We start from the raw sequence: 15,215 nt of genomic DNA on the forward strand, positions 1-15,215 counted from the left end.
GGGGGGGGGGGGGGGAATTATTCCGCTCACTTTATAGTTTAGGAAACAAAGGCTGACAGAATTAATTGTTTTGCCTAAGATTGCCAAACTGGGCAAAACAAGGACAAAAATTGAGTCCAGTTTTCTTCAGACTCATTATGGATCCTGTATCACAAAATCATTTTGCTCAGCGAATGAATGGTAATCACAGTCTCACCAGGAGCTTACTGAGTTCAACAGGAAGAGCTCTTGCTATTTTCAAAGGGAATTTTGATCAGAGTCCATTGGGTTACTCAATGTATGTAACTAAAAGAAACCTGCAGCTAGAATAAAGCTGAGACCATACAACAGCAGGGTAGATTTTTTTTAAGGCTTGTCTAATTCAATGGCCATGAATAATATAATATTCACGGAGTCCCATCTGGTGTTCAGTTCTGTGTATAAAAACACTTTGCATTGTTGGTCCAATAATTCTGACTAAAACTGGTAAAGTGATATGCAGGCCCTTGAAAACAGTAGTGGGATTAAAAAAAAAAAAACAAAAACAAACCCAAATTGAATAAAGGAGAAAAAATAAGCTTGCTTTAGTCTGAAGGGAATAAAATTGAAGCCTTTTAACCTTACACATAAGTTCCACACCATTGCTTTTTAAAATCAGTTGAAAATCATTTAAAATCAAATTGATTTTGGCTTTTACATTCAGAAGCACTTCAGCTTTTCACTTACTTGCCTATACGAGTCATGTCTTCAGCCAACCTGTGTTTAAAATGGGTTGAAAATCAGTTTGTATGTTCACATGCTTATTGGAATTTTCTCATTTCCATTTCACTCAGAGCCAATCACGATCAGATTAACTTCCTAGGGAATGTGTCAAGAGGCTGATTTCATGGGTTTTAGCAAAGAAATGGTTCCTAATGTAGTGAAATATTTTTTGCTTATAACACATTGTCTATTGCCCATTTTGGGTCAATAAATGGCAAGACGGATAATCAGAACTGTTCATATTTATTCTGAAAAGCTTTCTTCTCCATCATGTGTAGACCCATAATCAATCATGAAGGAACTGTAAAATCACAGGAAAATATTTCCTAGTTTACATCTGCTTCTTTCCACTAACAAAATCTGGAATATCTGCAGCCTTCCATGTATGGTGTGGTAGGGTAGACTCCTGAACTGGACACTCCTCTGTTCACCTGCTGCCATCCAACTGTGGTTCATTTGGAGTGGATAACTGCTATCTGAACTGACATTTAGTCATCCAGTCTGAAAGGAAGTATGTGAAATGATGCAACATAACACACTATCAAGGCTGTAATAGGACGTAGAACACCTGCCATTGAGTTGGATAGAAAGGACAAAACAATCTGAACGGCTTTGTTTTCAACATTCTCTTCCCCATACTCCTCACATGTCCACTTCTACTTAATTTGTCACTGATGCTTTAAGAAGAGAGGAATGGCATAGCAAGAGAACAAGAAAATGTGAAGCAGGTGCCCAAGTTCTATTAGTGACTCTGTTGGATAAATTGTTTATAGCATTGTATCAAGTTCATTGATTTAGATGGCTCAGTTTTAGGTTTCCAAACTGAGATGATGTGCACAGTTTGCTTTACAGTGTGAGTCAGTATTTCAACACTTATCATCTTCAAAAAAAAAGTTAGAATGAGTCTGCAAGTAAGGTGGGTAAATGTCTCAAGCTGTGCATCTGAAAACTGAACACTTGCAATTAAATGATATCAAAAAATATTAACTGTAATCTCACAGTAAGTCAATTTACTTGCCTGTAAATGAGAAATTAAAAATAGATCACAAGGAGAGATGTTGTGGTTTCAAACAATGCTTTAAAGGCCTCTGAAAATCTCAAATGAGAAGTCAAAAATCCACGTGCAAATATTACATTGCAGAGATGATGAGTGGGAATGGAGTGGGAGGTTATATAACCTGATAATATCAAGGATCTGAAAGAGATTAAACTATTTAACTATTCAGCAGTGAAAAGAAGTCAAGAAGGATCACTGCAGACAAGGAATGGAAAGACAATATAGAAACTGACTTGTGCAGGCTGACATTCCGCTTCAAAGAGTATTAACTCTAGAGAGTGGTTACAAAACTCTGTGTCTTTAAAAACAAGTCTGATTTAATAAATATTTACTAAATTGTATAAGAATTGCTTGGCATCAAGCTATAAATATTAAATTACAATGTAAATATTAAAAGAATGATGGTTTTTCAAATAATCAATTTAAGATTATAAGAATTTTTGGATTAAACAAAAAAAAACAATAAAAAAATCCCTGAGAGTCAAACAAAACCCCTGACTGTTAGATTCCAAAAGAACAATCCACTCAGAGTTCCTTTCATGTGCCAACAACTATTATTTATATTGTTTATGCACTTTCATCATGACAGCCCTAACACTGAGCAGAGCAGATAGAGTCTAACAGTTACCACATTAGAAAAAAAGCTCGTAGAAGGTAAATAAAGTGAAGTAAGGCTATATTTTTGGATCTTTGGAGATGTAAGGCCATTCTGATTTTCCCTTTATATCAATTATTTTATATTGTTTAATGAATTTCTGTACTCTCCCTAAAAAATAAATGTTGGGTCAATGAATAGAGTCTGCATTTAAAGGAACCACCCTACTAAAACTGGTTTTGTTTGTGCCTGGAAAATCAGTACTGTTCCAGGCAGTTTGTTTCAGATTTTACTTGAAAGCTCCCATTCCATTAGTATGACATTGCTTCTGAGACAAAGCTTAACCATAGTGTCTTTCCCCTTTAAAAGGTAATGACAACCATCTAAGCACAAATAACAGTGGGGAAAAAAAAAAGACCCCCATTATAGCAAACTGTGGTATTAATGAAATTCTGTTTGTATTAAAATTTTCTTTCAACCACAGTCTTCCTGTTCAGGGGGATAGTGTCAACCTGTCAAACTTTTAATCAAGAGCAGTTCATTGATGCTTCTGTTATGTCAAAAAGCCTCACCTAGGTGACTTCAAGGGGAGACAGCAGGTCTGACTTTCTCAGCATCGAAGGCTATGAATTTTTCATTTCTCACCCCCAACTTTTAATTTCTAGTGTATGTATACGAATAGACACAATGTATTTTTTTATTGAAGCAAATCTATAATTAGTGTAGATTTTCAGTCAAGTTGTAAAGCCAAGATGAAAAAAAAAAGAGGTAAATACATGAAAGACTACTTTCTTAATTTTTAAGTTGGTGAAAAGGGGCTAGTTAGAGGGCTAAAATCTATGAGTTCAGATAGCCTTTTACAAAACAGCTACTCCGGCCAAAATTTCACAACACAGCCAAAATTTCACAATACAGCATCACAATTCACAATCTAGATTCTCCCTAGAAATTATTTCACTAAGGTGTTACATTTGCAGACATGCTCATATTAATGACATAATTCAGCCTACTAAAAAATCCTCATTCTATTGCATAGAACTCAAATTTGAAGCCAGATGCTGACCATCTGCAGTAGCTGCTTTCCAGCAATTGGCAAGAACAAAACAGACAAAAAGTCAGTTTAACCAAGTATCTGCACCTTCATGCTCTGTTGGGAGAATGCTGGATTTGGAAAACAAAATTAAAAGCTCACATGGCAGTTTTACAGTGCCTTCTCCTGCAGCATATCGCTTACTAATCTGCTACAGGTGAGTTATAAGGGAACTGACACTAGCAACATTCTCTCTCCCTGATCCCATGAACTGAAATGATTTCTTAAGGGTATTAAGAAGGTAATGGTAACTAAGAGCAGCCTTAAGACAGTTCTGATTTCCATCCCAATATTGGCATGAAATATGGTTGCCCCAGTGTGAAAGTCAGAAAGATTTTCACACCCTGTGCTGCAAACAAAAGACAAGTCTCAATTAAAAGTTCAGTCCTCCTAGCTTCTCAATTTAGTCCTGCACAAGTTTGAATGCATTTCTATCATAGAGTTTCTGCTTCTACAGTTTCTACCATAATTGGGAACTAAGCCGTCTTTTTGTATTCACAGCAATATCCATTATTTATCAGTTAGATGTACAGTGAGATGAGTTTTGACTGAAAATACTGTGTTGCTTCATGATCAGGAAGTAAAGTCAGGAAGAATTATGATGTCCTGAAGGTATGGTTAAAGGAGCCTCCAGATCTTTGGTTTTTAAATGTTTGCAAGGGCATATTAATGGGGAGTGTACCACATAATCCATCTAAATAATTTACTCTTCACGATTCTGCCAAAGGAAAGATTCTCATCCAAACAGCTTGGTGGGTTTTGTTGGTTTTCTTTTTTAAACATACTATGTATAATTAGAAGATTACTATATAGGTCATTTATAAAGCCAAACAACAAAGACCAGAACTCTAGTAATGCAAAATGACCAGCTAATTACACCACTGGTTTAAATTATGATCCTAGGTATTACTTGTTCTTTCCAAAATGGGCTGGATATCTGTATTCAGCCCCAAAGAGCAATTTCATTCTTGCAAACATATTGCACATTTAAAATGTAGCAAGGTTTAAATCATCCAAGCTTACTGTTTTAACTTCCAGCATTTCATTATTCTACTTAATGGTTTGCACATTGTTTTAACACAAGTACAATATAATTTTATTGTATGATGTCAAAAAAAATCCGTGTCCCATTTGCTTCCAAGAGAAATGAGTAGTAATGGGCTAGGAGACCTGAACTACATGGATGTTTTGCCTATAGACAGGAAAAGCTTGAGGTTGTTCAACACGTGCTTAATTGGGAAGATACACGCTCAGAGTATTAGCAACATATACACATCTGAATTAGTCCACGCTTCAAGATTAGATTGGCAGAAATATAAGGAAACTGGGCTAGCCCAATCTTTCTCCCACTGTAGTCAATTGGAATGTTGACAGCTTTAACCAGGCCATGAGAAGGCCCTAATTTAGGCCCTGTGGCCTCTGCACTGGAGGTTTTGTGGCTGAGGAGATACATCTAGGGGGTAAAGCACTAAATACGGGCCAGGCGATCCCTCAAAACACAGAGGAACTGAAGGTAGAGCCTGCAGTCTCTGAAACAGCTTCCTTCTCCCATTGGGGAATCACAGCTGGCAGACCTGAAGGTCAAAAACAATGCAAGAGTGGTTTATTTCATGATCTGTAGGACTGCAGGTGCCACTGGCTAGAGAGATAGAAACAATAGGTCCCACAATGAGAGGAAAGCATTCTGATGGATTGCCCCCCACAAACTGTAGATATTTGCCTTTAGCATCAGGAGCTCTACTAGGAATTAAAAAGTATATTTCAAATAGCTCTTTTGGGTGCAATACAAAAATTGCTTTTTCACAAAAAATATTTTTACCAACTATTTCCACAAAGCATATTCGGCATAACAGAAGCACTGTATCTGAAAAGCTGTTTAAGGATGGGTAGTTCCCAAGTGCCCTTGACTGCTCCTGTTCTACTTGCCTTGACCTGCTGTGTCACGTTATGCGATATCAAACTGCCATCATGTTCCATTTTAGAAATGATTACGCTTCATTGGTGGGCAAAGTTGCTGCTTGCTGAGTGTTTGTGAGGTTTGATTAATTAATGCTTATGAAGTGCTTTGAAATTCTTGCATGAATGATGTTACAGAAACACTGAATATTGCTGTTACTATACAGGCAGGTACATGATTAAAGATTTCATGTTGCAAGGTGTGGCTGGGCCTTACCTTCTCTTTGGAAAAATGTTCTGGTTTCCTCCGAATTCCCTCTGGCAAGCTACTTCAGTCTTCCAACCAAACCAAACCAAAACACTTCAATCTTTCTAGGGTAGGGAAAAATAATTAAAAAAAGATTACATGAAGGGTATTTCTGAGAACTCAGTGCCTATCTAGGATATTGCATCTCTAGGTGGCCTGATAAACTTCAAGGGCACCTTGCTGATTAAGTTATTCTTAGACTAACTCCATTTTCTTCAACATTAAAAAAAAAAAAAATCAACTAGAGCTCTTTTAATTGCTTTCTTCTCTGGGTATTTTACATAGGCACCTGACCGCCTGTTAAAGCATCCTTATCTGTGATATCCTCCTCTCTTTGGCTGGAGAGACCCACCTGTACCCCCAATCTCTCCTGCCCAAAGGGAGCTGTTACATGTTGTATCCCTTTCCATCATTTCTGACTGTGAACCCGACAGTTCCCATCTGCTCTGGGAATTGCAACTCCCCACAGGCAATTCATTCTTGGCCAAGGCAGGAAGCTGCAGGGCTAAGCTCACAGCCAACCTTAAAAGACCCAAACGAAGATAATTATTGCACAGACTCACCTGTTTAAAAATTTCTCCAACTTGCTCATTTCTGCCATACTTGGCTGTGTCTATTACCACACTGTTGTGGCCCTTCAAGAGCCTGCTGCTTTGTAAAGTGAAGGCCAAGATTCTCTGTCCAATGCACAGGTGCCCTGTGCCATTTGAGAGGCCCTAAGGCATCCAAGACATCTGCACAGGAATAGCAGATAAGATGCAGGACCTAAAGCAGACTGACACTCCACCAGGGTAGCAAATGGCTGCCAGGCAGGCTACTCTGTAATAGCTAAAACACCATTGGATGCCCATGATGAAGCTACCAAGTTCTCTCCCTACTGTTTGACTTTCCTGTTTTCTGTTGTTATTGAGGGAACTTGAAAGGATCAACCATATTGATCCTCTGTGTTGATCACACACCTCACATCCTTTTTGTCTTGCTTACATGAACCTAACAGACTATGATTCCCTGGCACTATCTTTGATTCCAGTCACAGCATGGTGTCTTGAACTAATTTTTCCTGCTCATTCGACTCATTTCACATCCTTCACCCAATAACAACTTTTTTGCTGTTACTTTTTGTAATAACTTCATGGTTAATTTCACACATACCTTCCTGCATAGAGTAACCTCTAGGTTTTAGGTCCTTTGTGCTCGCTTACTTTCCTAAGAACTGTTAAGAAAAAAAAAAAAAAATTGCTTTTTGCCCCAGGCTTTAGTAGACATGCTTACCTAGACTGCAAGGCCAGTGTCTGAGTACATGTCTCTATTTAAACCATAGGAGCGTTTAGCATTTATGAGGTTCAGAATAACCAGGCCAAACACCCTTATTATCTACCTAACACTGCCATCAGTTTCTTGGCTTCCATCAAGGCTGATTCCATCTTCCTATTCTGTTGTGCAGGGACATAAATCTTACACAGAAGTTTTTAAAGGCACCAAAATGTTCAAATGAGAAAATGAGGGGTATTAGGAACCTTGGTCCCAGCGAGGGAGGTACAGCGCACGTCAAAATCTGTGTCTTCAGTTTTCTGATAGTTGTTCTTATCTGTGCAACTTCCAAAAGCTGGGTTAGTAATCTACTGTGGCCCTGAAGTTCCTTTCATTAGAAAGTCTGTTCTGACCTTTTCCCAGGGCTGAGCTGGGATTTCACGATGCATTTCTTGTCAATCACTGTATTTTTTGCACAGTTTGCACTGTTCCATATATGCTTTCAACTGGGTATTCATGCCTGGCCTGTAGGTACATTTCCTGGCTCATCTCAGGCATGTCTCTATCCCCAGGTGTGAAATATGTATCCACTGCATGATCTCAGCTCTTAAATCTCCTGGGATTACTGTTCAGTTCCATTTAAAACAAAATCCATGCAGTTTTTCATTCACTTCCTAGTGTGGCTGCGGGTGGGCACAACATCCTGTGGCATTTATTCCTTTCTCTCTGGCTGACCACGGATTGCAAATTGCTTTACTGCCTGCCACATACCACGTTGTTCCTGTTGGACTGCCATGAATGGCTCCATTTAAAAGGAGCAGAGTCAGTAGTAACTTTTCACCTCATTGTTTCACCTTTCTACATATACTAGTATTCCATCAGTAAAACTTGCAGTTTGCATCTTTACACCAGAGCTGCTTCTACTCCCCCTTCTCAAGCACCCTCACATCAGTGCTTCAGGTGCTCTGCAAGCGTATAATCCTTTAGTGACTTCTGCTTCACTTTCAATTTCTTCTCTAAATGCTTATTTTTTCTAATCTTTGAGCATTCTCACAAGATTCCACCTAACTTTCAGCATTCAAGAAAAGTCCAATGTGATAGAGTCACAGTTGGGCTCACTCTCAGTTTGCCTTCATTCAGCCTCATGTTTTGTCTTCAGCACCACGTAGAAAAGGCATCACAGGTAAATATCATGATCTTCATTGCCTATTATTTGACATCTCTTTCCTGAATAAAGATGTCCTCAGCTACAACATTGAACATTGAAGGCTAGAGGCACAGTATTCAGTTAATATCAAGTATCTTGGATTTGGAGCTGACACTGATAAGCATTTAAGCTCATTATCTGCTAGAAGGTGTGGCAAAGGTTGTCAGGCAGCTCTTCCTTTTCAGCATGCCACAGTAATTGATTCTCTGATTTCCTTCTTAAGTCTTTAACCGCCTACTCCATCATGACAGGATACATCCACACAGAAAATAATCCACGTAAAAAGAACACAGATGGGAGTGGACAGAATGAAAGTGTACACCTGGCCTAAGCCAGGTGATTACTCCTACTTTGCCAATTAAAATCACATTGCCATTTTTGCTAGTTTAACAATAAGCATCTATTCTGCATTCAGTTCTTTGTTTCAGAGCAGATGCGTTCATTCTTACTTTTTAAACTATGTCACCTTTCCTTCAATGTGGGCTTAGGTTAATAAACTGTACATCAAGCACTGCTTAAAAGCTGGCTTCACCGGATGATAACTGATGAGGGAATTGCTTTTAATTACTGTACAAGTGAGTAGATAAAAATCGCAGTCCTAATAATCAGCTTCAAAACCTGACAGCAGCAAAGTCTCACATTTCAAATGTGGATTATTTTTTCTTTCAGCATTCGGCTACAGAAGGCAAATGTTAGTGGTTGGATCATCTTCTGTAAGCAAGCCAAAGTTATGTGTAACATTTTTGGATGCTAATAGGACACAGTTCTGGCAGAACAGAAATAAGGGTAATGTTAAAGATTAGAGCAAGCTTGGAAAGGAAGAAAAGTGCTTTTCTCAATCCAGAATTTCAGAAGAACAATCATCTCACCTACATCTGCTGCTAGAACTTTAAAAGTCCAAGAACAGCAAATGCAAACAACTTACTTGCACAGCTATCAAGAGTCAGAGAGAGCATGAGGCTTCCCAGATTGCCTTCAAAACCAGCAGCATTTGGCCCATTACCATCCACACCAGGCTAATGTATTTTTAATAGTTCACCTCCTAAAGAGATACTGCAGGCCATGAGATGCAAATTAGCCAGCCGGAATTGAGCAAGTTTGTGCTATGAGAAATTTCAGGGGAGGATGAAATAAATGAAAGTAGGATTACAAACTGGGTTTGGTGCTGTGGTGAGAGGAGAAAAATGTGCTCATGAAGCCCAGTAAAACTTTTTTTCCTGGTTTATTAGGTGTTTGAAAAAAAGTCTCAGTTGCAAAGTACGACATGTTCCTTTTGTGAAGACTCATCTACAGCAGAGAGGCTCTGATAAATCAGCTGCTTTCTTTTTTAGCCAACTATGCAGTATATGGGAAGCTGAGGCTTGTATTATGGCTTTGTTAAAACATTAGATGTTGCCTGAAAGCTGCCATGTGAACTCCATTTTGAATGTATTTCAATGCAGGTTTTTACAATAGGAAAAATAAACACTTAGCTCAGGAAACCAGAATCTAAAACACTGTAGATGTGGATTTGTTTATTTGTTGCTTTCCTGTTATAGATCAGCCTGTCAGGATACCTCCCTTCATGTAAATATTTAAGATCTACAGCAAAACAATTCTGATAGAAAAAAATTAAACTCTGAAAAGGAGAGAGGAAAAGGAGGAGGCAGGGTTTCATTTATTTAAAAAACCCACAGATGTGGTTCTCTTTGGATCTATCAGGTGTATTCTTTGATGAAAAGGAGAAATACTCTGATTGCAAAGGTGTTATGTGTAGTGAACAGCACTTAGCTCCTTGAAACCACATGTTCTATAGATTCAAATTTACCATATTCCTTTTTGGTTTTTTTATGGGGCAATAATTTTAGCTCTCAAAAGTCCACATGAAAAATTGAAAATCCAGGATTTGAGAAGTAGAGAAGTTCAGAATAGTAGTCATCTGGAAGTCTCCTCTTTTCATGTCGGTAAAGTATAATGTTACTTCACACCATTTGGCTGCAAATGTAAATTACACCTTTTTTCAGTTGTTAGGACAGGATAGAAAACCACATAATTCTAATGAGTCATAAATGTTTCACCATTTTTTTCTTCATTTAATTCATATGGTGCCAACACCTGTGAAAACAATCAGCATCATAGCTGTGTGCTCTACTTAAATTTGCTTTAGGGTGTGCTTGAGTAAAAGGTTTTATATCTCATTTCTCTACATTATTAACAACATGATGCCCTGAATCATTCTATAATTTAAGTATGCTCATTTCTTTCTCAGCTATTTTATTAGGACTAGAAAAGATGCTCAAAGACTACGACAGTCTTAAAACGGACACAGACACACACACACACACACCCATTCTTGAGTCTTACTGTAACAAAATATGTGTAACAAGATCTTCACATTATTTTTTATGTGCTTTGGCAGTTTTGCACCTTGAATTACGAATCTAAACTGTTAGTACAAGAGCCATACTACAAAGCTTTCTCCCAAAAGGCTTTGCAACCATTGCTCTAAGGGTGAGTTCATTTCATGAGAGCGCCATCTGCACTGAACGGAATTTTAAACTACTGCCAAAGGAAAATACATCTTGCTTTCCAATGGGAAGAGTAGTGGTTGAAAGTCTAGTTCTGGAGTCACTAGATGGTGCCAGAGAGGAATAGACATTGGCAACTGTGCAGTCTTCCTCTATGTAAAGCTGGGCAATGGGGTGGTTATGTTAATCTACAGAAGTGCACGAGCTAAAGGGTAGGATTTTGAAGATTACTAGTGATGAGTTTTACAAGCACACTTCAGTGCCTGAAGAAACAACGTAGGGACTGGATGATACAGAAATGAGCCTAAATCCTGTTGACTTTCAGTGGACATCAGGGCTCTGACCGCCTTAGGAACCCTTGGTAACTCCACCTGGCATCTATGTAGCCCTAAATTACTTCAAACAGAACAATTTGCAAAGGGCTTTTACATACAGTTTTATAACATAAGGGAAGGAAGTACTGAGCTCTCCCTGTGTTTCATTGGGATTGTGGCTCAAATTTCCTCTATAAAATTCCCCATCTAAACACATACAACTTAACAAATATAGATGAGTGAGCATAGTTCATTAAGCTGGAAGGTGTAGAGACCATGATATTACCCAAAGAGATCCTTTCCCAAACGCGTCCAAAATGTACATTCCAGTGTTAAAGAGCATACTACAAGTAACCATCCAGGGCCAATTTGTGTTCAAGAGGCAGTCCAATGCTCAGCTGATAAATGCTTCAGGCAAAATGTTTGCTGTTGTGATTCACTGCAATAACTTCCATTGTAATCCAGAGGTGGGAACATACTCCAAGTAGTTTAAACTAGCTAGCTTAAATACTGAGAGCAGTGCAGGTTTCAGCAGGGTCTTAGGTAAGGACTCAGACTGAAAAATTTAAGTCAAGCAAACTAGTTAGTTTAAAGCTTCTGGACTGCAGCCTTCTCTTGCACTGTAGCATGGTCCCACCTGCACACATGAGGACAACAAGAGGGCTGAGCTTGCCACTCCTTTCCATGTCTACAGAACTGCAACGCTGACTTTGAGGTTATCTAAACAGGTGGTCTGATAGTCATTTCAAATGCAGTTACTCCAGGAAAAAAAAAAAAAAAAAAAAAAAAGCGCGCTCTACCCTAATTTTCTTAATGGAAAAGAATCTATGCCTATGATGACACACCAATATCCTTACCAGCAAGTTTGCAAAAAAGATACCAACAAGCACTAGTCAGAGGATGAACCTTCCTTTTTCTTTGCTTCCCCTCAGATTTATTTTTAAGAGGTCTTCCACACAGACATGGGACTTTGGGTAAGTGGGGGGGAAGCATAGAAAGCAATACTACATGCAGAACAGCTATGGATTTATCTATTCATTTACAACAGTATACAGCAGACCCAGTGTCATTCAGTGCCAGACTGGAACACACAGAAATGTGACTAGGTGACACCAAATCTCATCCAATTCTATCTCTACATATTTCAATATTTCAATGCCCTCCATTTGCCTGGACAAAAAACCCCAACTGCTTCTTCCAATTTCACCTCTTTCTAACCTTCTTCCACTTGGTCCACCAGATTTCGCTTTGAAAGCCTTAATGAAAATCATTGTGATTTAGACAGAAACTGTCTTTACCTTTATAGGAAAAATACTGTCATTGCAGAATCCATTCAAAAGGCCCCTCAGCATAGCAGGGCTGTGATCGCTTTATGTTTTTTAGTTCTCAGTAGTTTACCCAGCTGAAGGTCTGTTTGATTTGAATCACTGATATTTAGAAAATATGAAAGAAATACATTTTAAAATTTCACTAAAATTATTCTCTATGTTCTTGAGAAGACATCCAGACTTCCTGACCAATACAATACCCATGAGATGAAGCATTTTTCATGGTGCTATACATGAATTCCTAACTTTGAAACTGAACAAGAAGGGAATGTTTATACAGGCTGTAACTTAATTTAATTAAATGAATTAATTAAAATACAAAAGCTCTCTCAATCTAGGAGGTCTTGAAGCAAAAAACAGAAGAGAATGAGCTTTACCTTTCTTTCTCAATAAAACCAATCTCTGTTATTGAAATGCTCAACTAAAAAAATCAGATTTTTTACTTATGGCAATACTCATTTTCCTGACTGCAAGCTGCAAATCTATCTTAGTTTCAGTTCTTCCACTGTGAAGCCAGCTTCTGTGCGAGGAACTTTAGGAGGACAGTCTTGAAATGTTATTAATGAAAACTTACTGTGTATTTCATATTTGATGTAGGTGCACTCTGCCTCCTAATGGAAGTCGCATGTGTTTTTCCCCCCAAGTATGCACTGGTAAGTAATGACCCATCATCAGGCAGTGACTGATGACAATTGATCATATGGCCATCTACAGCAGCAAGAAATTAGAGTAATCTCTCAAGAGAATAATCAGAGAATAATTTTCCAGGGTCACTACTAGCAAAAAAGCTTGATGCAGAAGAAAACAGACTCAGTCTTTACTCTGGATTTTCTTTTCTCTCCTGGATTTCATTTTATACACAAGGTTTAAATTTGGTTTTACAAAATTTTATGAGGCAGACTGAAATGTTAAGGGGATTAAGGAATGGGAGACAGTCTTTCACCTCCAAGTCTTCAGTTCAAATCCGGCTTAGGTTAGTAATGAACAAGAAGTATTTACCATTGCTGTTCAGTGTCTATGCAAAATGGATTGGTGGTTCTGGCTCACTTCCTAGCAATAAATGTGCATGCCACAACTGGCAACTCTGTTGCCATTCTCAGCAGACAGAGCCAAGAATTAAATGAAGCATGGGAAGCAAAGTTACCTCTCCCCCACTACAGGCCAGGGTGGAGGCACATTGGCAGAAGAAGCCTCCTCTGCTGCTGCCTGAGCAGGGCTGTGCCACAGTCGAGCACAAAGACATCAGTATCACAGGCTGTCAAACTAGCACCTTTTCAGGAACTGAGTTTACTAATTTTCTTAAAAGTAAAAAAATAAATTTAAATTCTGATGCTGTCAAGAGTGGGGCAGATTGGTGACTCAGACTGGGCCATATTCTTCCTTATGCTAAAATATAGATTAACCTGCCATTATAAAGAGATTGAAACATGATGTAAATGCAATGGATTCCAGATACATAAAGCTCCTTTGTCCTGCCAGGGACATGGCCCTAGGACAGGAAAAAAAAAAAAAAAATCAGGACTTTTTTCTTCCCAGCAATCATATGACAGATCATTTCTCAGTCTAGGAGACTTTGACTCATTAACACCAGAAGCCACTAGACCAGGAAGTTTGTTTTTCCTTATACCATAAACTTAAGAGTAATTCTACTGAAATAAATGGAGTCAACCACCCACATGGATCAGCATGAAAGGGAGCAGAACATGCCCTGTTCTTTATCTGGCCTATACTGGAAAGAAAAAGTGACTAACAAATTATAAAACACCACCACACTGCTGTTCCGAGTGCATCAGCATCATCACAAGGAAGGGCACCAAACATCCTTGCACATGATTACAGCAAGAAAAGAATGCAACCTAGGCCTTTAGCCTTGAAGACATTTTACCACTGAACAGGGCTGAATAAAAATGCATGAAATTATTCTAAAAGTAGCAAGATGGGTCAAGAGAATAATGATGTCAGTCAACACAGCTAGGTGAATTTATGGTCATGCTGTCTTTTATATTTCATAGGATATCCACTATGGACCCTAAAATTTCCATGGGTTTGAACACTTTATTTATCCATATTTTATTACCACTGTAAACATAATTATCACAGCATCTTCATGCTGAGATTGATTGATAGATTTTGCTACTTCCTTGTCAGGATGCTCATACTCACTATATTCAGCCATCACACCAATACAGAGACTGATGACTGTGCTAGCCTGGTGGGATTCAAGAGGACCTTCTGTGAGAGAATGGACATGTGAGCAATCCTGCGTGAGAACAAGACTGATAAAAGCCTCAGCCTGAGCAAGAATGTTGTAAGGACATACCCTGAATGAGGGGGGAGAAACTCGACGAGACAAACAACCCCCGGAAGGGGTTGGGATGGAAGAGGAAGGCAGGAAGCCTGGCAAGGCTGATGTGGCACTTTTTATCCAATCAGAAGAAGGTTTAAAGCGTGGGCTAAGTTAACTGTCCAATCCTGAGGACTTGTACTGCATGTTACTCATGTGTGCGGGAGAACATTATAAAAGGGCTTTCTTAGTTGTACTAAATAGGTATTGCTTGATCACATTGGTCGTGTGCGTGCTCAGCTCTCCCGCACTAGCCTATTAATAAAAGTCTATTACAGTACATTGATGCTACTTCTCTCAAAAAATATTAATGCAAGCCCTGCAGCAAAAGGCATATTTTTAACTCGCAACAATACAATGAGGCCTATTTCATTACAGTTATTAACCCTTTTACATTTTACTCAGACTGTCCATTCCTAGACATAAAGAACAATCACAAAGCCTTCTCACTTCTTATTTTCCATTGTTTTAAAAAGTTGTTCACCCAGCCCAAGATTTCAAAAGCAACTGGTGATTTCCAGTACCTATACTTGAGGCTGATGAAACTGAGACAATATAAAGTGCAGATGATTTTATGA

The 15,215-nt window shown here is 38.6% G+C and overlaps 1 long non-coding RNA gene across 1 annotated transcript in view; it reads left to right on the forward strand.

Annotated features, from left to right (window-relative positions):
- Positions 1-14,550, forward strand: part of LOC113481589 — a 90,656-nt gene extending 76,106 nt beyond the window's left edge. The window contains exons 2-3 of the long non-coding RNA XR_003398707.1: positions 12,891-12,946; positions 14,442-14,550. This is a non-coding gene — a long non-coding RNA (uncharacterized LOC113481589). The remainder of the gene's footprint in view (positions 1-12,890; positions 12,947-14,441) is intronic.
- Positions 14,551-15,215: the final 665 nt, after the last annotated feature.

Source organism: Athene cunicularia, assembly GCF_003259725.1.
Source record: "Athene cunicularia isolate RWA chromosome 6 unlocalized genomic scaffold, athCun1 chr6_part1, whole genome shotgun sequence".
Taxonomy (NCBI): domain Eukaryota; kingdom Metazoa; phylum Chordata; class Aves; order Strigiformes; family Strigidae; genus Athene; species Athene cunicularia.